Genomic DNA, 22,857 nt, shown 5'->3' with positions numbered 1-22,857 from the left:
GGGGGGGAAAGGAGCACCCTTCTGAAACGCACACGCAGCTGGCTCGAAGGAGCGAAGGTCGTTCTGCAAACGCGAGCGGGGGCTTCGTCGCGAGTGAAAGGGGTTGTGGGAAAGCCGTGGGTTGAAAACACGCGCGTGTGGCGCGCCGTTGTCGTCTCGCATAGTCGGACGATGCGTTGTCCAAACGATTCGTCAGGCCTATACTGTATATGTGTGTGTGTGTGTGTGACAGTGAAAGAAATGTCCATCAAGGTAATAAGGAGCGGTGCACGCTCTCTCCCTGGGCACAGCTTGACCCGTGCCGGCTGCCTTTTGTCCGCACTCCATCACCTCGATCTCCGCAGAATGACCCCTTATCAAATGAAGCGGCCGAACCTGCGCGGGGACGCTGTCGTCGCCGTCTAAGCTCACGCAGTAAAGACATATGGGAACGATGCATTGTTCCGGAAATGATTTGCGATGAACAGTATTATTGTCATTTTGAGACCATTTTTTTTTTGATACCGAATCACGCGAGTCCTAAACGATTTGTTGGTGGCGCGGCCGAGGGAAATGTCACCCAAAGTTTGGACTTTTGCGTTCAGGCCGAACAACAAGCGATTTGAAATAGGAGAAAAATATTAAGAAATCCATATTTTCTGTCATTTCTAGACCAAACCATGAAACACACGACGAGAACGGACGAGAGGACAGAAGCGGCGACGCTTCGCTCTCACGTCGACAAACACGCACGTAGACACAACGGCCGTTAGCGAGGTCAATGAAAATGATTGAGTTCACATTCATCTATCGCACGATGAGTCGACAATGGAATTAGCGTGACAGGCCTGGTTTCTACTTCAATCTTTAGCCGCATAAATATCCCAAACTTCATGTTTTGTGTCTGCCGTCTCAGAGCTGAGCAAATGTATTCCAATAATTTTTGTGGATAATTTTATTTTCTCTTTATCCACGCAGGTACCTTCAAGATACATATCAAATTAGATGCCTCAGAGCTTCGCCGGGCGGCCGACTAAATTATAGTTTTCATCTGATTACACTACAACAAATTTGAATACATATTTTGTTGCTGCAGCCCAGGATGATCTGTCTTATCTTGAAATGCATCTCCCAGATTTATGCATTGTTTAGCCAGAAATTGTGAAATCTTGGTTTTTCTTCTCCGTCTGATGCATTTCCTTTGTCTGAAAGAGGCTAAATAGACAAGTCTATCAATTGATAAGTGGACTGACAGAAAACTAATACGTTGTTCTGACCATTTATTCATGATTTCGCGAATTTTTGAAGCGACTGTGCCAAAAAAACTTTTCCAAGTTGTGAAGATTCTGAGCTTTCCTTTGTCTCGTGTGATGACAAACTGAATATCTCTGAGTTTTCATGCAAAAAACACGAGACATTTGAAGACGTCGCCTCGGTTTTGTAGCGGTCTATAGATCAAACAGTCAATCAACTTATCTGGAACACAATTCCAGTTATTTAACCTATAGCAGCAAGCGTTTAGCCATTAGGGGCGCCACTGATGGATCGCTTTCTCTTATGATGAATATGATTCTCTGAGGGTCACCTCTGCATAGCAATATGAAGAAAAGAAGAAAACAAACGGAAGACGCGGCATCAAGCCGACGGAAAATGAGAAGAGGGTCCTTGCCAGGGAAGATTTGATATCCCCCCGAGATTAAAGCGTTCATATCGCATTTTTCTCTTATCACAACTTCACCTCACAACGCCCCCCCCCCCCTCTTTTTTTACGTCTGACGAGTCCTGCGCCGTGGAGAGAGACCCCGTGGAAAAGCGTAAGCGACAACACGGCCCCTTCCAGCGTTTCCATTTTTAAATACTCCAAGGGGAGAGTCGGTAATGCAATTTCCTAGTACTTGGTGTTCCCTGACTGCGACGCCCCCCCCCCCCCCCTCCTCCTCCTCCTCAAAGCGTGGGCTGCTGCTGCTTTGCTGCAACATCAGCGTTATGGCCTCAAGGAGGGAGGAGATGCTCCTCCCAAGTTCGAACCTGGTTGTAGATCTCAGCGGACACGCACACTGACTCTTCGTTATCCAACATCCCAGCAGGGAGGCGGGGGGGGGGGGGAGGGGCATGTGCCTGGATACATTTTTTTTTTTTTAAAAAGAAGCCTCGGTTATGTAACCGTCTGCAAGGCTGGCAGGCCGACACCATCAATCTCCCTCCACCGACTCTCCAGCGTCTCTTTTGAGAATATCTGCGACTCGTGCTTCCAAACGAGACGCTACGCGGTCGGATCCATACGCTCCATTGACCATTGTGTCCAAGTGGCAGATTTATCCATTGATGAGATCTATAGTAACAATCTGCCCAATGTGTTAAGCCTGAGACAGCGGAATTCACCAACAAGGCCGAGCGATCAGTGGGGGGATGTCCCACCTCCGGGAAGAGGAGGGGTCGTGCTATTATTACCAGAGAGTTGACTTTAGACGTATTTGCACCGCCCGGCTCGCTGCGTCCCCGACACTGTCCCGCTCAAGAGCCGACAGCGCTGATTAGGGCTTCTTCTAATAAAGTGCACGAGGGGCTTGGCCACTGCGATGTCTGTCACGGCCGCTTTGTTCCAAACCGACGAGCGCCGCCGTGATCGCAAAGCGGGGAGACGTATTTACGACAACCTGCAGAAGTTCGGCACCAATAAATACTTTTGATGCGTCAGAGATTTAAAAGGGATTTAAAATGACTATTCATCTGTATTCATGCATCCATTCGATCTACCGTTCAAATCTATGGTGTCTGTGATATGCTTTTACACCAGTTCTGTGGAATACGATCAGAATTGTACAAAACGGATGAAAAAGACTTGGGGCTTTCGGATCGCAGGGAGGTTTTTCAGAGAGAATTAAGCAAAGGTTACAGAGGACGCGATTTGAATAGATGGCGGCGAGGATCGTGCAAAGGTTAGCTTTGCACATTACAGCCCAATGGGGAGCTCTGAAAAAGATTCCCTCGTCGGGGAGATTGGATGAAATTCCGCCGCACTTTGATTCAACGGTGATCTAAAGCTCGAGTCAAGAGGCGGAACAGGAAGTGTCACAGGGCCGGCCTTTATTAGAGGCGTCAGCGGCCTCCCTCTTCACTGTACCATAGAAGACAGGGGGGGGGGCGACAGGATATTCCGCCGAGACCCATAATTAAATTCACAATGGATGGTTTTTCGTCGGGGAGACTTACTTGAATTACCAATTCCTTTTTTCACGGCAAGCGAAAACAGCGGGGAGTGTGTCTGCGGAGAAGAGGCACAGAACTGTCGGCTAAGGGAAGTTGTATTTGCTCTTTCTGGGGGAAAGAATCCTGTTGGTGGCTCACAGAGAAGCAGGGATTTCATTTGTCGTCCCTTTTGTAATTGTGTCGCCCGTACGTGCACATCGCGCTCACATGAATATTTGTGGGACATTCAGTTGGCTTTTAGGACAGCTGAAAGGTACATCTACGTCCCATTCTTGGTCGGAGGATTATGAATATAAATGTTGAATTGGTCTGAACTTGACGTGATGTCCGGGGCTTTTCAAACCAAGCCGACGAATCCCTTCATCACACGTTATAGTATTTGCTTTTGCAGACATTCTATCTAACGGCAGGCAGTAAAATCCTTCCATATTTTTGCTGCATATGCAGCGAAGGACAGGGAGGATTAGATTACTTCTTCCTCCCATGAGGGAAAGACACAAGCACTTTTATGTGCACTCCTTCTTGAACAAGCGTGGATAAGGGAAAAATCTGTTCCGCCAAAATTCGGGACTGTGCCCGATTGAAAATGGTCAACCAGGTTTGACAAGAGAGAAGCAGAAGTAATTAAAGAACTCGTGCAGCGTGACTATGACAGATTGAAAGTCGGGAGTGCTTTCATTTTCCTAGAAGTTACGGCTGATCATTTTAATTCTAATAATGAAAAAATAAGAATACTAAAATAATAATAATATACAGGAGACTTCATTTTACGGGATCCTTATGCCTGTACACAGAAGTGTGTCCACGTATCGCAGCGGCGCACCGATGGCGAATAACTCATCGCCGTTGCAGACGATTTGACTTCATAATTGTGAGCAGAGCCCCCAGGTTGCGCATAATCGTTATACAGATTAAACAATGAATCAAAAAACACGATAGGATATTGTGCTTTTTTTAAAAAAATAAAATATTGGTATATCATTTTCTCACAGGCGGTGAATTTATCCGCTAAATCCCGCTGCAAATCATCTCACGGCCCTCGGGGAGGCAGCCTGCTCTAGATTAATACCCAGGCATTTCTATGGAATTGATTATTCAACTTGTTTTCTCTTTGGGTGTTATGTTTTATCTCAGCCCGGCAGAATGGCCCGGCGCCGTTACAGGCCAATTGAAATCCTTCGGTGCAGGTGTGGGGTGAAGAGGCCCCTTCGCTCCTGCACTCGACTGATAACTTGAACGTTTGACCAAGCATTGTGTTCCGGCAGCTGGTCTCATGAAGGCACGCGGCGACGCTTTTTACCCCTTCAAAACAGATTCACCTGTTTGTTCTCACTCGACTTGGACTTTTCAAAAAGGAAGGGGGGGGGACGGGGGACTCTCGAGAGGGAGAGATAGACGGCGCGCGGCCTCAATCGCTGCAAGGACGTGATTGATGAGCATTCCTTATCGGCAATCTGCTCATTCCGTCGTGCTGAGTCGCGAAAAGTTTGGCGGCGGCTTCAGACGAACGGAGCCTGCTCCCGCCGAGCAGGCGGCGAGGTGAACTTCCTAACAGCAACAACAAAAAATGCCATTTTGCAATTACCTCCGATGTGGTCAGGTTTATTTTGGAACACTCAGCTGTCCCTCTCAGGTGCAGCCTGTAACAATGGACAGCGGCGACACTTAAATGGCTCCACAACGAATGAGTCAAGCTTGCAAATGAAAACTTCGGCTGTCAGCCGGTTCGCAGTCAGACCTGCTCTCACAGAAGAAGCTGATTTCGTAACTAGGTTATGGGTCCCCCCCCCGTCCCCCCTCCCTCCTCTCACTCTTCTTCTTCTTCTCTGCCATACTGTAAGTCTGTTAGCGTTTGCTGGATGTCAAGTTTATCAAGTGCTTTCATATTTCCAAAAGAAACTTTGAAATGATAATGATAAACACATTCTCTTGATGGGAACATGACATCTTTCGTTTTCCCTCCATCCTCCATGACCTTGCTCTTGCACTTGCTTTCGCTGGTTACATACACAACCAATGAACCATTTCCATGCAACCCTCCGTTTCTTCCCCCCTCCCTCCCTCCCTGCGTCGACGATTCCCGTCTTCACACCGCAGACATTTTCCAAAGCGATTTCAGGGGATAATAGCACTCACAAATCATCCGCCGGGCAGTGGAGCCTGTGAAATTGATGTGCCTTCATTTCAAAACAATGGAGGTGCCTTATGAGGGGCCTCATGATGTCATAACTTTCGCCAGCTGACAGGCCGGGGCAGGTGTATTGTGGCCCCGGGACGGGGCGACGGGGCCAATGAAAACCGAGTTGAGACAACTTAATCAATCGACGCATCGAGGAGGGGGGGGGGGGGGGACGGCAAGACTGTGGTGTGAGCGGCCCCCAGACACGCTCAATCACCTTCTCCACATACTGAGCAAACGGACAGTTCTTACTTTGGAGAGCCAGGCCTCCTTATCTCCCCAGAGTTGAGCGATGCTTCACTGTCTGTCCGGGACTATCGCTCCGCGGCCCGAGCAATAAAACTACCCAGAGACAATGAAGACAAGAAAAGTTCAATCGAAATCGACACAATAGTTGCATGAGAGAGATTGAGTAATGAATTATTAACGTGGCCCAAGTGACATGACACTATAAATCTGTGAAATGGAACCGTGAATGAGCGCGTTCGGTGTCAATGGAAAAGCCATTCTGTTTTTTAAACGCAGATTAGATTAAAATGAATGAAGCTTTTTTTTTTTCCCCCCCCCCCACTGGGAAAATCCTTTTCCCATCCGACACATTGCCTCCGTTTATTAATTTCCTCCTGCCGCCGTTGACGTTTCCTAAGGACTTTGCACGGGTTAAGCACACCTCCTGTATGAAAAGATTAAAAAAGCCACTTAAATGCTACAGAAAAAAAAAAAAAGAATTATCGATGACCGAGAAGCAATTTAATTAGAAATTGATTGACTTGGCCGCGTTGCGCCTGGTCTCCTCACACTTCACATCCCTCACGCGCAAAACCATTCCTCCAAGAGGCGGCTCTGCGGCAGCAGAACCTGCTCACGCTGGTGTCTCTCTGCGGCTGTTTCCGCTCACCGGAACTCCTCCCTTTTCCACTATGGACGCCTGGTGTCATTCTGCGGAGAAGCACCGAAGAGAATCTTCACATTTCACATACGATAGGTAAGTATTTGCACATTGCTCAATTCCCTCTCTCCTGACGACAAACCGGCACACTTGCGGCACATGACGCCAGCGCGCACTAATCTCCAATTTACGAGCAACAGTCACTCGTGAGACGGAGACCAGATGTTTTTGGTCTGATTCTTTCCCGCCAGCTGTTTCGGCAGTTTCAGCGGCGAATGCGAGACGCGGGGGTTAAGACATTTCCCGCAGCAGATGTCTTTCAGAGGGATGAGCACACAAGGAGCTGAAACGCAACAGGACTGGCGCGCCAATACATAACAAATCCATTCGCCGGAGGTTGTCAAACTGCATGCGGCGTGCCCGTTTTTCAACTTGGGCAGACACAGAAGGACCGGAAGAGGCGAAAGCTCCGAGGAGAAACCACGACGGCCATTTTTAAATATTTCCGGAAGCCTCCATAATGCTCCCAAACATAGGATCATTGAGGAATAACCCAGATGGCCTCGATTAATCTGCATATCATTTGATTTGCAACATGGCCTGCTCATTTTAAAACAAATGGCATATTTGGGATCCGAGCATCAGCACAAATGGCTAATTCATCTGTAATTTGCGAGAGATTCATTTGTGAATCCCGGGGCTGCAGACTGATACTGGGGCCTTGGAACTTTTGCGGTTTGGCTGAAGGGAAGTTGCTGTTTCAGCATGAAAATGTGACTTTCCTCACCCAACAGTAAACGACCCAGCGTCAACTGAAACGTCCTGTCAGACGTCCATGGGACTGGAGAGGTCACAGGCGGTTTCTACAGCCAGCGTCCATATCCGATCTCGTTCATCTTCTTTTATCAGCGGATCTAAGCGGACAAACCAGGTTTGCTTTTACATACAAGCATCCTTTACACCAGGGTTCACCCTAGGAGAAGAGCGGGACTAACATAGTTTGCGAGGTTCCTTAAACGGATTACACATCGAGCTGCGGGAGCACGAGCGGTCACGGCAGACAGGAGGCCGTCTTCGTGACGGAGGGGAGGGAAGGGAGGGGATGGGGGGCACGCATGGCTGCTCCCCAGGACTCCAGACAGCCAGAGACTGACAGGAGAAACGTGGGGGGGGGGGGGGGGGGGGGGGCTGGGACGGCAGCCAGGGGGAAACTCCTCTCGCCTGCCCGCATGTACGTCAGCCAGGGTCAGCGGCGCAGCAATCCTCGGATGTAAGCGCTGTGCACACCTCTCTCGGCGAACGGAGCCACGTCTCCGTCTGTCAGACCGCAAGCAAAGGAGGTTAAGGGGGGTCGGGGCGGCGGAGCAGGCGCGGGCCGACAGCTCGTCGAGGCTGTCGACAGTCCGGCGGATGAGCCAATACGTCGGGGAGCCGCACTACTCTACTTCTCCTGTTTATCAACACATCACACTACTGTACTGAGACATGGCCCCAAAATGCTGAGCCCTCTTTCACAACGAGTGCACGCTGCATACAAGAGCTCCCTAGGACGTTCTCCGGAGAGCACATTTGAATTTTTTATTCATATCCGTAATCTGTCTGCAGAGCATCTCTGCTCCCGGTTTCTCGCTTCTGCTGTTTATTGAGCTTGGTCGGCTCACACTGACACGTTCATTTGTCACCGCCGTGTGTGTGCGTGTGTGTGCGTGGGTGTGCGTGGGTGTGCGTGGGTGTGCGTGTGTGTGTGTGTGTGTGTGTGTCTTGGAGCAGCGGCTGATCCCAGAGTCAACATTAACACGGCTTTTCTAGGGCAGCAGCTTCATTATTGAGCCGCAGCAGGGTGGACCAGACCATTACTGCTCTGGAGAGAGAGAGAGAGAGAGAGAGAGAGAGAGCACTGAGAAGGAAGGAGGAGCGGAGATGGACAGATGAGAGGTGCTGACGATATAGGATAAGCAGAATGATGAAGTGAGGAGGAGGGGCGTGTGAATGACGAATGCTGGTATGAGGACGGAAGGGGAAAACAAGTGACCAAATAAATCACCGGCCTGCAGATAATTGGAGGAGCCGCACTCGAGAGACAGTCGCCGCGCCGCAAAAAGTGACACCGTGATTCGCAATTAACTCCGGGAGAATAAAATGGGGGGGGGGGGGGGGGCGGGGATTCGGTTCCCTTTGGATTAATTCCGGGGGAATGCGATGCCTGCGACAAGACGGTCGGCGTGATGAATGTGTTGGGCCGCGGCAATCATTATCGTCATTTAGCTTGTATGATGGCGCCGCCTCTCCGGGGAACAAGTCGTCTCGGATCCGGAGAGGCGGCGGTCATATTTGAGAATTGCACCTACGGGAAGAAGCTGGACGCTTGATGAGCCAGAGCAATTAACACGTACGACCGTGACAGGGCCTCATTCGGGGGGTGAAGTGTTTTATGTTTGTTTGGCGAGCACTTTTCACAGCTCGCGGCTCTCACACTGAGGTCTTGTCCTTCTCCCCCCCCCTCCCTCCTGCCCCCGTGCAGAAAGCGAAGTGACCTCAAGGGCGAGATGATTCAGCCGGGCTCCGAGGCGACATTTAGCCCCTCCGCGTCCGGCCCACCTCTGAGCAGAGGCTCTTTTGACGGGGCCATAATTACGCCGAACACGCGGCCGCTCGCTCACGCACAATTGGGAGAGCAATTTCAAGATAAGCAAAGGCGTGCGTTCGTTCAGCCACGGATTGAAAATGGAATTCCTGGCGACTCTGAAAAAGCGCGACGCCATTCCTTTCGCACAACGGAAATACAAAGAGAAGTTGACGAGGGGCCGTGAGTGTTGATTGCTTCCCCTAATATCGAGGTTGCATCACTTATCTATTGTATTTGAGTCTTCTCTCTCATTGCATTTGCAGATTTCAGTGCAAAGGCTCACACCATTATGAATCATGGAGACAGAGGGGGAGACATAAGTGCAATGCCCGATATTTTTCAGCGTTTTCAAATCTGGAAAAAGTTTGAATTTGACCTTCTCTCGTGTCTTATTGGATATTACCTGGACCTAATTGAACATGGATTAGTCCTTAATCACTCTGATTAGGCACCTGCGGAAACAAACCGTCTCGCGGCGAGTGCACTCGCAAGCCGGTGCTTTCAGCAAACTGCCTGACCTTTCCGGAGCGCGTCCCTTTTAATAAAGCGCTGATTACCGCAGGAGCCTCATCAGGATCCTGAGAGCGACGGTCCCTGTAAATATGAAAGCAGACGCGCAGCGCCGCTCGACGGAGGCAATGGGTCGGGTCGCGGCGCCCCCCCCCAAAGAAGTTTGAGAGGTGAAAGTTCTTCTTACAGAGGAGATTTCTCCTCAAATGGAAAAAAAAGAAGAAAAGAATCAAATGATCGTTATTCTCCCTTTAAGCGCAGTGAGTATAGTTTTAATGTGTGTGCCCCTCGGCGACGTGAAAACTCCGCCAACTCCCTCTGCGATTTTCCTATTCAAGGGGGTTTTTTTTGTAAGTCTGTGACGAACCAAAGTGGAGGATGAGAAAGTGGCGCTTTCGCTTAGAACATCCAACGCTGCAGCTCTAGTTTTTTGGCATAAACCAAATCGCTCTCAGTCTGGTTTTCCTTAAAAAAAAAAGAGAAGAAGAAGCAAAGATGGCCGAATCCAATTGATACCCCCGTCCCGTCTTCTATGCTAACGGCTTCCAATCATCAGGCAAACGGGGCAATGAGACCTCTCTGATCCAGCAGTGTTGGGCAGTATCGATTGGACTGGGAAACTGTGTAAAACTGGAGAGGAGTGGGATGACCTTGTCTCTGGTACTCATCCCCTGATTGACAAACAGAGTCCAGACAGCCGCGGAGGCGTACCTGCATGGCAATGCTCCCCTGCTCGAGTTGTCACACTGTCAAGTTGAACAGTGAACCGACGGGGCACTTTCACGTGTCTTCGGGCCCTAGACCGTCTTTAACAACCCCAATGGGACGTACATCGGCACGAATGCGCAGGCAGGTTATAACTTTGACAATTCTATGCCATCTTGGTATTCGGGGATTCCAGTTCAGCACTCCGAAGGGCGCGACTTGGCCGCATCGATTCCCTGGAGAACCGCGGCCATTTGAAGTTGTCGGCGACTTTGACACTACCCGCCCCTCCCCGGAGCGCACCATTACATCGAGGGGCTGAGATTATAGAGCGCGACTGCGCTGCACACCTCGGCGAAAGACACGGACACAATTCCGAAAAAAAACAATGACGGTCAGCAAAAACAAGCAGTGCAGCAAGTACAGAAAAGAGCAATCCTGCATATACAATGCTCAGAAATGCTATCTGACGCACGCTAAGTGAGAGCCAAACAGTTTTCAGCAAGCTTGGAAAAGGATTATTTCTTATTTCACTGTGTCTTTAAGCTGCTTCATATGATCGGACATGTCTTTTCTCCGCCATGACTGTCAGAGAGGGCCGTCAGAGAGTTTGAACGCAGGGGCGAGGGGGGGGGGGGGGTTTCGCCGCACACAGGGAACCCATCCCACAGTCTGTTTGTGTTCCGCTGACACACAGTGCGGTCTCTGGACTCTGTCGGCAGGCCTGTTCCTGTCAAGGCGAATAACGGCATTTCAAACGGGGCTCCTCGCTCTGACACTCGCGCGCCGGCTCCACGGGGACGCCACACGAGGCACGAAAATATAACAATTTGACAAACGTGGTGGGGAACGTGGTACGGAGCTCGGCCCGCGTGCCCCTGCGTGCAGAATGCAGAAGAAGCCCCACGACACATAAACCCAAGAAGTGGCCAATTTCCCTTCTCTCGCTGGCATTTCTTCCAAATGTCAAATCGCTCACCTGAACGAGTTCACGCAGACCTTCAAGGGGCTTCTTTCGATAACGTCAAACAGAAAACCGAACCAGACCAAAGCTTTGGATTTGGTTCAGTGTCCACCGTCTCATAGTGAAGCCTGAGGGGGAGGAAGTAGGTCCAGGTCTCAGACGCCTCAGTCACGCTGCACTGATCAAGTGAACGTGTAATCTCGGGCTATGTTTTGTCTCTTGGATAACCCGGTCATGTTTATACTATGGAAGTAACACATGACCCCGTTTCCTGTGCAACTTGGAATAACAGTGCATTCTCCAGTAATTTCCTGTACCGTCCCCCAAGGTGCAGAAAAAAACAAGACAGTTTGGGGGCGGAAAGAAAAGACAGCAAATGCCATCAAATGACACAGTGGTATTTACTACAACTATCTGGGCTCCGTCACACAATTTACTTTAAAAAAAGGAGACAGTGTCAGACAGAGTCCGTAAATTAAACTGGCAGACCAGAAGAAAACTGCCATTTAACAAGGCCTCGGGGCATTGGAAGCAGCACAGGACGAACCCGCTGAACACCTGAGGCGATAAACAGATCTTGACTCGCAAAGGAGCAGAAATGAACCGACACAGAATTCAAAAGCGATAACAGGCCGATGATTGTCACCGGCTCGAGGTCGGGATGAATAGCAGCCACCAATCTTTCAGATTTTCCTAACAAGCTTATGATCTCAATCGCTAGTTTCAGGTCTTCTTCAATAAAGCATGATGTTCATTTTGTAAATTATGTTCCAATTTAGAGTAAAATAGACAATGAAGTACAGCTGTCAATCCCACTGTGGATACAGTGGGATTGACAGCTAGTACCGTCCAGTGGGCGTACACGCATTAGACAAGCTCTCGATCAGGCCACACCCCCAGCACCTCCAAATATGGTCACTTCTGCTTTCAAAAAAACCCAAAACAAGATGGCGCTGGCCAAATTGCTTAAATTTGAGGCTGCAAAATGGCAGCTCAGAAACCAATGGCTGATGTCATGGTGGGCTGCCACTTTGGGTAGAAGACGTCCTCCATAGTTGGTCACGTTTTTTACTCCACAAATAACGTCCAGAGCTGAGGATTAGTGTTTACCTGCCGATGAATGCTAGCCGGAACAGTCGCGCACCATTGCGCACTCCCGAAACTGCGCATTGACATGCGTCCCTGGCCACCTCCGGAGGACCAATCGGGTCGCAGTCCGTCCTCCTCGCGTCGTCGGCGCGCTATCCGGCCGCGATCCGGTCACCCAAAATGCATTTCAGTGCCTTGCTGTGAACCGGGCCACAGTCGCTCTCCTGCCGCGGAGAGCAGCGTGTTTACCTTTTGATTTGATCCGCAATATCCAGGGTCAAGACCAGGGTTTATCTGTTGAGAGTGTACACAGGCGCTGAGCTTTGTGTCGCGCCATCTGTCTTGGAGGCAGCTGTAATTCCGCTTTGATTTCACACACAGGGTTTTTTTTTTTTTCTTTCCCTCTGGGGGAATGTGACGAGGATAATCCTTTCATACGGTTCTGACAACGTGTAGACTGCCTGGACAAATTTTTCCCCTATTGTCGCCGTGCGGAGGAGACGTTCGCCGAACCTTAGAAAAACCCCTTCAACCCTTTGAGTAAATGTTTTTCTTAAATGAGCGACGTCTGGTGAGGAGGACAGTCAGCGAACTTGTGGTTTCGAATGGCCTCCCTTTTGTTGGCATGGAGTCGAACTGTTGGTTACATTAGAGCCGATTTCTTAAATTCACAGCTAAATGTGTTTGCAAAGTGTGAGCGAACGATAATCAACCGCGACCCCGGGGCTAAATGTGAACTTTAGAAAAAACCTTCCGCGCGTTTTCCAAAAAGGAAATTACAAAGCATTTTCCTTTTCTCTTTTTCCCTGCAACGGCTATATCTTCCGGCTCGAGCGAACGATAAGGCAGAACTTAATGCTGAATAATGGGATCTGCAATACAGGTATAATCGTGCAAAGATGCAATTTTTAAAGTTATGATCCCGTTGGAAAACCTGCACCCAAAAACATAAAGCAACAATCTGTGCCGAGCTATTTCAGTGTGGACCAAAGTGGTCCAATTGGACATAAAGTGTACGCGGGCAAAAACAACAGAATGACCACAACAAGAGGGGGCAGTGATTCATAACTGACATGAAGTACATGGTTCCCCCCGTTTGGCGATCATTCCCGTTTATCAGCTCCGGGCAGGTTTGTAATTAGGACAGCAATGCCTCCAGGGGTACACTTTGACTTTTATGGCCCATTGAAATAGAAGTCCGCTGCTGGCAGCTCATTGACTTGCGCCTAAAAAGTGGACAGATTGATGCTCGGCGGCTTCTAATGCATCACACGTACACTGTAGCGCAATCTGTGGCCGAATCTACAGAACTCGCTCTGCGGGATATGGACGGCCTTTTTCCTGACGTGCGTCCACATCTGGTGCTTTGGCCACTATCTGCTTCAGGTGTAGAAAAAAGAGAAAAGGTTCAGACGTTCCACCCCCCCCCCCCCCGCGCCCTTTCTAGTCGGTCGGAATGATTTTTAAGCCTCTTTGGTATCTGCGGCGGCAGATTTGTTTCCCGGAACAAGCAAATCCTCCCGTTTAAAGAGAGAAAGGAGAAAAGGAGACAGCGGTCTGAGACTTTGTAAGCTCGGATTTTCCGTCCCCCTGAAATGCCGAGCGCTCTTCCTGTCGGCTAATTGCTTGTTAGTGCCTCCGACCCGCGAGGAGCAAAAAGTCACACAGGGCTACTTGAAGAAACACCCACACGAGCAGCATCTGCAGCATCTGCAGCAGCACAGTGAGATATTAAGATGCCCTGTTGTGTTGGCACCGATTACAAGAACGTGACGCACCGGCCTGGGCTGTTTCCCCCCCCCCCCCCCCCCCCGGATGCTGAAGTTGCCCGCACCTCTTCGTCCACGTCGCCCAAACTCTCTGCTCACAATGTCAGCATTCCTCTGTATGGCACCCTAACTTGTGTGTGAATGTGAACGCTATAGTTCAGAAGGAAAGCTTGATTCAGCCTTTTTTCTTCTTCTTCATCTCGCAATCTCCCGTCGTGGAGGAGAATTGGGCCCCGCTGGCAATTACAGTGACTCCTCCCCGCCAAGGTCCAATAAGAGCAAACGGGCGAAAATGAATGTTTCATGGAGCCGATGATAACGGCGGAGCCAGGGTTTGAAGTGGCTGGCTTGGAATTATCTGGTACTGAGGCTTAGAGTAATTAAGAGCAGGGAATGGTTTCGCCCCGACATTATTGCTGGATGAGCGGCAAGGACTGGAGAACACCTGGGGCTTTTGGAAGCGGAACACACTCCAAGTGGGATCTCCAGAGATTGTGGGAGTCGTACTAAAACTGCTGCTGCTGCTGCTGCAACTCAGCTGCTGCTCAGATTTTCTGCTGGCATTAAAAATCCAATAGTGTAAAGTTGGAACCCGCCAAAAGGCAATTTTTTTTACAGCTTCCAGGCTCCTCTGCCGTGGCACCAGGTGAACCAGGTCCATGACGCAGACGGGCCCCTCTACGACACAGTTCTGGCTCAGGCTCGCCCTCAACCATCCCTAAGCCGCGTTGCTGTAGGCCTAGGCGGCCGGGTGAACTTCCCATGATGCACCGAGCTCCTCTCCTCTCCCTTTTCATCTGCACACATTCATATCCCATTAATGCATGATACCAATTTTGCATCTTCTCTGTCCCATCATTTTGTACCTTATTATCACTATCATACATCTCTATACGGAGCTGGCGCCGTGCTCTGTTACAGCCACAGTAACCAGTTTCAATGCTGCGGCCTATCAAGTGCGTATGATCAATATTTTAGCTTTAACGCGATGCTGTAAGTGTATAGCGCCTAGCCAGCATCGATCCCAAAGCCTTTTGTTACGAATGCAATTACGCCCGTTTGTTTCGTCCCACTCTCTCTCTGTCTGCTAGATAACGACCCTCAAGGAGGAATCCCCCCTCATCCTCCTCCCATCCTTTCCCAATCAATGCCTCTTCACGCGGTGGTTTTGGTGGCACTTCATATTGTAAAACCTCTGCAATCACTCAGCATCTGCTAAGTGTGCACACTAGCCATTTGTCGCCACCGTAGTGGGGATTCAGTATCAGCATGTGAGAATGTGTGGGTACTATTACACCACGTGGACAATCTTATAGTCAACGACATCTTCATCCCGACATCTTTGTCCATACACACACTTGTACACGACGTGTTCACTGCTATGCATATAAAAAAAAAACAACCTCCACAGAATCTATTTTCATCTCTTCCGGAACATTTCCACACATTAGCAGAACCATTCGGCTGTTTCCGCTCAGTCCTGCGATGCCGCGTCGGACTTCCTGCCTCGTCGGCACGGAGCAGAAAAATAACATTTTAATTGCGGCGGAAAAAATTAAATAAATAAGTGGGCGCACAGTGACAGCATAAGGAAGCGATTCGGAGCAGTGGCTCAGTGCAAGTGTAGGAGCCCACTGTGGTTGAAAGCGTGATAATTAGACATTCCTTTCTGCGCGTGCCAGCTACACAGATTCACTAATGTGCACTGTGCAGTCGGCTCTTCGACTGCGGAGCTCTATGTCCACGGAACAAGGCGCCCCACCGGCTAAATTTAACTTTTCAAAAGCAACCTCGTCTCTAGCACAGTTTCCACCGCTGCCGGGAAACATAGATTTAGCGTGTGTGCAATGTGCATTTCGTGGTAAACACTGTCATGATTCCGACGTGAACGCAAACAGCACGCGAGGTTCGTACCTGCGCACGTCCGGCTCTCACCACAAGGGGCAACGAGCGTCACCTACAGACACGACAGCGACAAAATGAGTCCAGTTGACCGGCTCTGGGAAATCCAGTAACCCCAATAATCAAGTTTCTCCCCCGACACATCATTTCACTCTCATCGGCATTAACCAACGTGCCAATAATGGATAATATTCATGCATAATCGCTGGCAGCCTGCAATGCACGAATCAATGCGCGCCATCCCCTTATATAACAGTCAAGTGCTTCGACAGCTGCGCTGAAAATTATGCACGCTGTATAATATCTGCATCTATAATGTAATATCAATAGTTAGGGAAGGACATGTTAAAAAAAAAAAAGCCACAAGTCTGACCTCGATGATCCCTGGGGCTGGCAGAAATTGGGAAAACCCATCGAAAAGAAACAAACTGTTCAGTCCCAGTTCATCCAAACCTCATCCATCATCATCTGGATGTCGGACGGGATGATGAGTGGAAATTGGACGGCAACAAGTCAGACGAGAGAAACTTCTGAGAAGTTGCACGGAGAGAGTAGCAGACAGGTGGAGTACAGAAGATGATGTCTGAAAATATGTACGTTCCCTGAAGAGCCTTAAGATTCTCACAAACATGCTTCGGTTCTTGTAATAATATACCAAAAACATTATGTCAAGGTAAATCTAATGTACTGTGAAAGTTGTAGTTGCACCACAACACGTGAGGAGCAGAGCATTGTCACATCAAAAGAATGGACTGTTTTCCCCCGGCTGCACTTGATAATCACATTCTCTACCATAAAACAGGATCATAATGTGATTACTGAGTAAAAAAAGAAAAAAAAAATATGACTCCAGAGCGTCTTTGCTTTCCGAATAGAAACTATTAACCGTGAGTTCACAGACGTTACAAGAGGAGCAGTTCTTCATTCTCCGCTGCGGGTTTTAAAAGGTTTTTCTGTGATTGTGCCGAGTGATTTATGAAACCTGAAAGGGGGGTTTCTTTTTTCTCTTCTCCTTGTGGCCGCACAAATTGTTGTTTTTCTTTAGTGACATAATAGGCTGTCAAAAAGCTTTATCTGCGGGTAAACAGATGGCTCTTCTGCAACGCCTTTGGTTCAGGTGTTGGAGCAGAAAGTCATGATGAAGTATCCAGCACAAAAAAAAATGAACATTAACTGAAAATACACCAAATTGTTTTTCTTCTCTCTCTCTCAAGGTGGAAATTCTATCTGTGGCCACTGGTTCTATCACTTTTTCATGTGCAGTTGTTCCCCTGCAGGGTTATTTCAAAAACAACAACAACAACTTCAAGTCTGAAGGAAGAGAAACTTTCTAATCCATGACTGGAGCAGAAATGCTAATCCCTGTCTCTCTCTCTATCTATTCATTTTTTTTTGGGCAAGACACCAAATCAAATTTTCAGTTGGAGCTGTGCATGACCGTGCAAGAACTAAAGCAGCAGCATCGACCCCGGAGGAACAGACTTCAACAATAACAGAAACCGAAGGCGACGTTTGTCCCTTTTTCCTTTTTGTTTACCTGCCACCTCTTCAAACAAAACCAATTACTGCCGGCGACTAAATCAAGGTGAAGGCGCAGCGCTCGTTCATACGCTGCACCAGGCGGCACAATGCCAAACGACTACATAGTCTGCACAGATGCTGGTGCATACGTATTAGCTCTATCTCATCATAAAGCCTTCATAGAGAGAGCACACACTTCTCTCTGCTCCAGTGCACCACCCACATCCCTCCCCCCAAAATTTAGAGGACTCTAATGATCCATATCTAGAAGCTCATAAGAAGACCGTTGTTCCACTGCACTGATTGAAACTGACAAATAATAGGTGGACTAAAAGACTAAAACGTTGAAATTGTCATTTTCATTCTGATTTTGCTTTTTTTTATGCAGCCCACAGGTGCAGCATGGTTCCATAAATAACAGTTTTACCTCTCAATATCGTTTTCCTCTATGTGGATTCTGGGCAAGAAATAAATTAAAATCACTGCACGCCGTTCAGAGCACGACGTGGAGGATCAGCTCTGTGCGTAAAAGACCCACAGTCCGACACAGTCCGACACAAACCTGCGCAACCATCTCAAGTCTCCTCTGCGCTTTTACGCACGTATACAGGCGTTTGGCTGCGATCCCGGATCACCTCTCATTCAAGGTTGGCAGAGCTTAATCTACATTTATGATTACATCACGTTGCTGTTTTGTTGACAAAAAACCCGTCGGGAACATAGAAACGTGTATTTTTTTTTCATTTTCCTTCTCGCGATCGGACACGCTGACATCAAGCGCGGGTTGATCGAATCGAGGAGACGGCAGAGGGAAGCGCTTCTGGGCAAATGTGCGCGCACACAGATCTGCAGCCGCCGAAACGCGCAAGCAGACATCACTGGTTTCAGAACAGACGAGGGGGGAACCTTTCATTCTGTAGTGATTCGCTCGATGTTAAGACGCCGAGGACCAAAGCTCGATGGAGCGCGACGGGTTGCAGAAATCACTAGTTTAACCACTTTTGGCATTGACTTGGAAGAACATAACCAAAACCCACATTTGTTGGAAGCGTTTAATGGTTGAGGGAGAACAAAAATCCAGAGTAGGGAGGGAAGGTTAACGGCGCGTAATTCACCGGATATTTGTCGAGGCTGCGCGCAAGCTGCACACTTTCTACTGTAGATGTTGGAACGTTTTCGGTTGGTGATGACATTACACTGAGACGAATTCACCGTGTGGAACAAACCGACAATAAAGTTCCGCGCTCCGTCAAGGATGCGCCATATGGCACAAACAATCCGACGTGGCGCGCTTCGTTCGCCCTCGTTCTCGCCATGCAAAAGCTTCCCCACCAGCACATATTTTCCGGACACATTTCGTGCAATTTGCATTATTGCCACGCAGAATTCTGTAGGTCAAACATCTTTTTCTCCCATTTGCTGATTTAAAATAAACATTAGAGTCTAAAAGAAAAAAAAAAACACTGATTGTCTACTTTTCGCGTTTTGGCGCTTTTTACGCACTGGTTTTCGTGAGCAACAGTTACAAGGACACAGTCCCCGTATATCTGAGCAATCTCAAGTTCGATCCCCGGTTACGAGCTGCCATCCTCCAAGTGTCCTTTAGGAGCAAGACGTCTCCACTTACAAGCTGCTTTGAAAACGAACGCTCGATCTCCTGGTCAGGGAGCTTTAGGTAGGTAAACCCGCTTGGGGGAATAAAATATCTGTACACTTCTTGGGTGCAGCAGGAGGACACATTTGCCCAAAAGGACAAACGCCATTCATTCATTCATTCATTCATTCATTCATTCATTCATTCATCCATCCATCCATTCACTCGGTGTCCGGTCTTACCTGCTTTCATGCGGTCATGCTGGTGGCGTCTCTCGGTCCACTTCATCGCACCGCGGCTGCGTGTCTGGGGACATGCTCCTGGAGACGGGCTGTGTGGAGGCGAGGAGCGCCTCGGCTGCACGAGGGGAAGTGGGGAGGAAAGAGGGAGGGAGGGAGGGGGGTGTGAGTGCGCGTGGATGTGAGAGAGAGAGAGAGAGAGAGAGAGAGAGAGAGCAAAGAAAGAAGTGGGCTGTCGTTTCTTTTGACGCTAATGACCGTCGTTATTTGCCTTTTTTACAGTTGGGGGGGGGGGGGGGGGGGGGCAGCTCGAGCGCATGCAAAATTGGTATCACTCGTCAATGCGCCAATTAAACCATGAACCAGACATAAACTGTACCACCGGGCGATCAGAGGAAATCAATTCGATTCAATTGAGCACATTGGGACTTGCATGGTCGAATGGCACGTTGGAATTTGTGATAAACTGCACATTAATGGAAATCACCGCAGCTTTACGCGCACTGTCAGGTTTCAGCACCGAGGAGAGAGCTAATCTGGAATCTGGGGGAGGGGGGGGGGTCCCATTATTAGTCGCAATTGATTCAATAGCCAACATTTTAAAACTGTAATTTAAGAAAGAAAAAAAAAGAGTGCAACTCAATCTTCTCCTTTCATCCAAAGCTCAGTGCAAATACGCCGAATGGAAAATGTCTGCGGAAATTCAATATTCATTCTTAAAAAGCCCCATTGCCAGTGAAATGGGGGAGGGGGAGGGGGATGATGGTGGGGGGCGGCAAATCATGTTTTCGGAATATCTTGCAGCAAGACAAGAATACATCTCTAAACATTGACGCTCAATTGAACACACATTTGATGAGACTAACTCAAACTGGATTCTTAAAAGAAGACACGAAAAACTACCCCCACAAAAAAACTCTCACATTTGTGTTTTACATGCCAAGATCTGTTCCATGAACTCGTTCCCTGCTGAGCAACACGTGCTTCGAGAAGAAGCTGCTCTTTGTCATGTTGTGTATAAATTGTACGCCCCCCCATGCCCCCGGCCCCTCACTCTCCCTCCCTGCTCCTGAAGCAGAGTGACTCCCTTTTATCATGACTGATTTGCACTCATTGAGATTTACCCGCCCGCTTCGAGTCTTGTTTGACAGGAGAATTCTTGTCTGATTCATTTACGACGCGGCCACTAGAAAACTGGGGCTGCCGAGTGGTATTAAAGGCTTAGTGCGGTTTGACATCGTTCCATATCTATTTTTTAAAAAAAAGAAGAAATACCTGCCATATAGAGAGAGCAAAGATTGTTTGGGGGGAAAACAAACAGATGATGGGGATGTTTTTACTGACATCTACTGGGGAAGTAATCTCAGAAGACCTGCTCTCTCTCTGTGTGTGTGTGTGTGTGTGTGTGTGTGTGTGTGTGTGTGTGTGTGTGTGTGTGTGTGTGTGTGTGTCAGGAGGCAGAGTTAAAGCATAAACCAATCAGCCGTCTTCCATCAGGTCCACTCACCACACTGATGGACAGGTAACACACCAACTGCGCTCTAATGGCTATGCTTCCATAAGTAATAAAATATATATTGCAGCTTCCAACTCTCTTCACTCCAGATTCCATCCCATCACCGATTAGACTTTGTTATTAGAGAAGAAGCCATTAGGCCCAGTTTGAACGAGCGCCATTCTGAACTTTGACTGCCAATTAAAATGTATCAAGTTTGGGACACACACACACACACACACACACACACACACACTTAACGTAACTGTACTTGAATTATTTAACAATGTGTCTCCTGTAGGAGCATAAATTGGTGCGCTGGAATGTGGAGACGTTGCATACAAAGCAGCCGCAGGCTCTGTGAAAGAAAATTTGTAAAAAAAAAGGACACAGGGCTCGTTCTCAGCTAGTGACAGTTGTCCGACAGTTTTACATATTAGGTATACGGCGATATATTATCAGCATGGCCCATCTGATGGGACATGTTGGGTGAGGGTAAAATCCACCACCACATGTTACAGCTATTCCTGTTCGCAGTGCATCATTCTCAAACACATGACTCACACAATATGCACTCATGATGCTCATTGCTCGTGTGTGTGCATGTGTGTGTGTGTGTGTGCGTGTGCATGTGACTGTTAACAGGCACCTAAATGGCGAGGGGCGGATCAAGTGTAGCATATGCACCTGTGTCGTGCCGCTGGTGAACAGCAGAGCCTCAAAGGCTGGTCTTGAGTGCACCGCAATTAGTTGAGGTGGAAATCACCGCTTTTAATGGACTCGCTCCTGCCAAAGTAAAAGAGAGGGGCACAGTGAACAAAAAGGCGTCCAATGCGGCACCAGCCTGTTAAATGGAAAATACTTTAAAGTGTGGATATATAAGATTGAACACGGACGTGCTTGTGCCCTTTTGTCACCTGTAGCAGCTGAAATCCTTCTTCGTGCATTCCCGGTTGTGGTGCTCGTGACGAAAACGCTCGTCTCATCTGCTGCCGCGAGTGAGTTCATCTCTCGCCGTCCGCGAGCCTTTTGTTTATATCTGCTGGACGAAGTGTTTGTGTGTTCTGCAGGACGGTTGGGTTTTTTTTTTTTTGCACATCTGGGTCGGATCAAGTGAATCACTGAAAAACAACAGAGACAATTCAAAAATGATTTTCATAACACTTTGAAATTAGTAGTGGAACAGATTGGGTTCTTATAAAAACACAATAAATTCAGCCCCAGTGTCAAAACACACACACACACACACACACACACACACACACACACACACACACACACACACAGACAGACAGAGTGAGAGATGCTCTGTTTTTTTATTTAAACATCTCATGTAAGATCCTCCCAACAAAACACATTTCACGTCACCTTTTGACATATTGTGAATATCATGCATTTATTTTGGTTCGCGTCGTAGCTTTCTGGTCAACTATCATCCTTTTATTCTGTTGCACGTAAAGGGACTGTTTGAAAATTATTAGGGTGGGGCATGTTTCATATTAAAAAAAAACATACAAATTCAAACATTTACTCAACGGGGTTAAGCATGACTTTTTATTTTTTAAACCTCAACATTAGGTATCCAGGACTTAATCCATTCCATAATAAGAAAATGTTGTGACTTTGCTTTAAATGCAGCCGTGCTATTAGCGAAGAATCATTTTTGATATTTGAAAGAGCAAGTCGTTATAAAAAACTTTTCCTTGTAGATTTATAATGTTTTGCATATTTTTTTGCATAAGTTGGCTTATTTACAACAATATTAATCATAACATTAGTATTTTAATGAAATAGCATAGAAAACATGAGTAATGTAGTCTGTTATGTACACAACCAGTGCAGTTAAAGTGCCGTTATAAATAGCTCCATTTAATAAAGACGGTAAAAGTGCAACAGGTCTCAGACCTTAAGTGCATCCATTGATTCGGCTTAGTGGCCAAATGGTGTCTCTCTCTCTCTCTCTCTCTCTCTCTCTCTCTCTCTCTCTCTCGGCTTTAGCTTGTGGGCGATTCCTCCTCGCCACTTTGTTACAGTTGAAATCCTGAGCAAATTCCAGCTCGTTGTCTAAGATGCCAGAGTTAAACGTGCCTATTGATTGATTGATTGATTGGACTGTCAAGGGGAATGGCTGGGAACTCGCTTAAAAAAAAAAGAAGCAGAAAAACAGAAACATGAAATAATTCTCC

General features: G+C 48.0%; 1 protein-coding gene across 1 annotated transcript in view; it reads right to left on the bottom strand.

The window, feature by feature from the left end:
- chrm2a (cholinergic receptor, muscarinic 2a) overlaps positions 1-19,298 on the bottom strand; it is a 58,408-nt gene extending 39,110 nt beyond the window's left edge. The window contains exon 1 of the mRNA XM_035616627.2: positions 19,180-19,298. The gene's annotated coding sequence lies outside the window, so the exon portion shown is untranslated. The remainder of the gene's footprint in view (positions 1-19,179) is intronic.
- Positions 19,299-22,857: the final 3,559 nt, after the last annotated feature.

The sequence above is a fragment of the Scophthalmus maximus genome, chromosome 12 (genome assembly GCF_022379125.1).
Source record: "Scophthalmus maximus strain ysfricsl-2021 chromosome 12, ASM2237912v1, whole genome shotgun sequence".
NCBI lineage: Eukaryota > Metazoa > Chordata > Actinopteri > Pleuronectiformes > Scophthalmidae > Scophthalmus > Scophthalmus maximus.
This window is presented reverse-complemented; position numbering and strand designations above follow the sequence as displayed.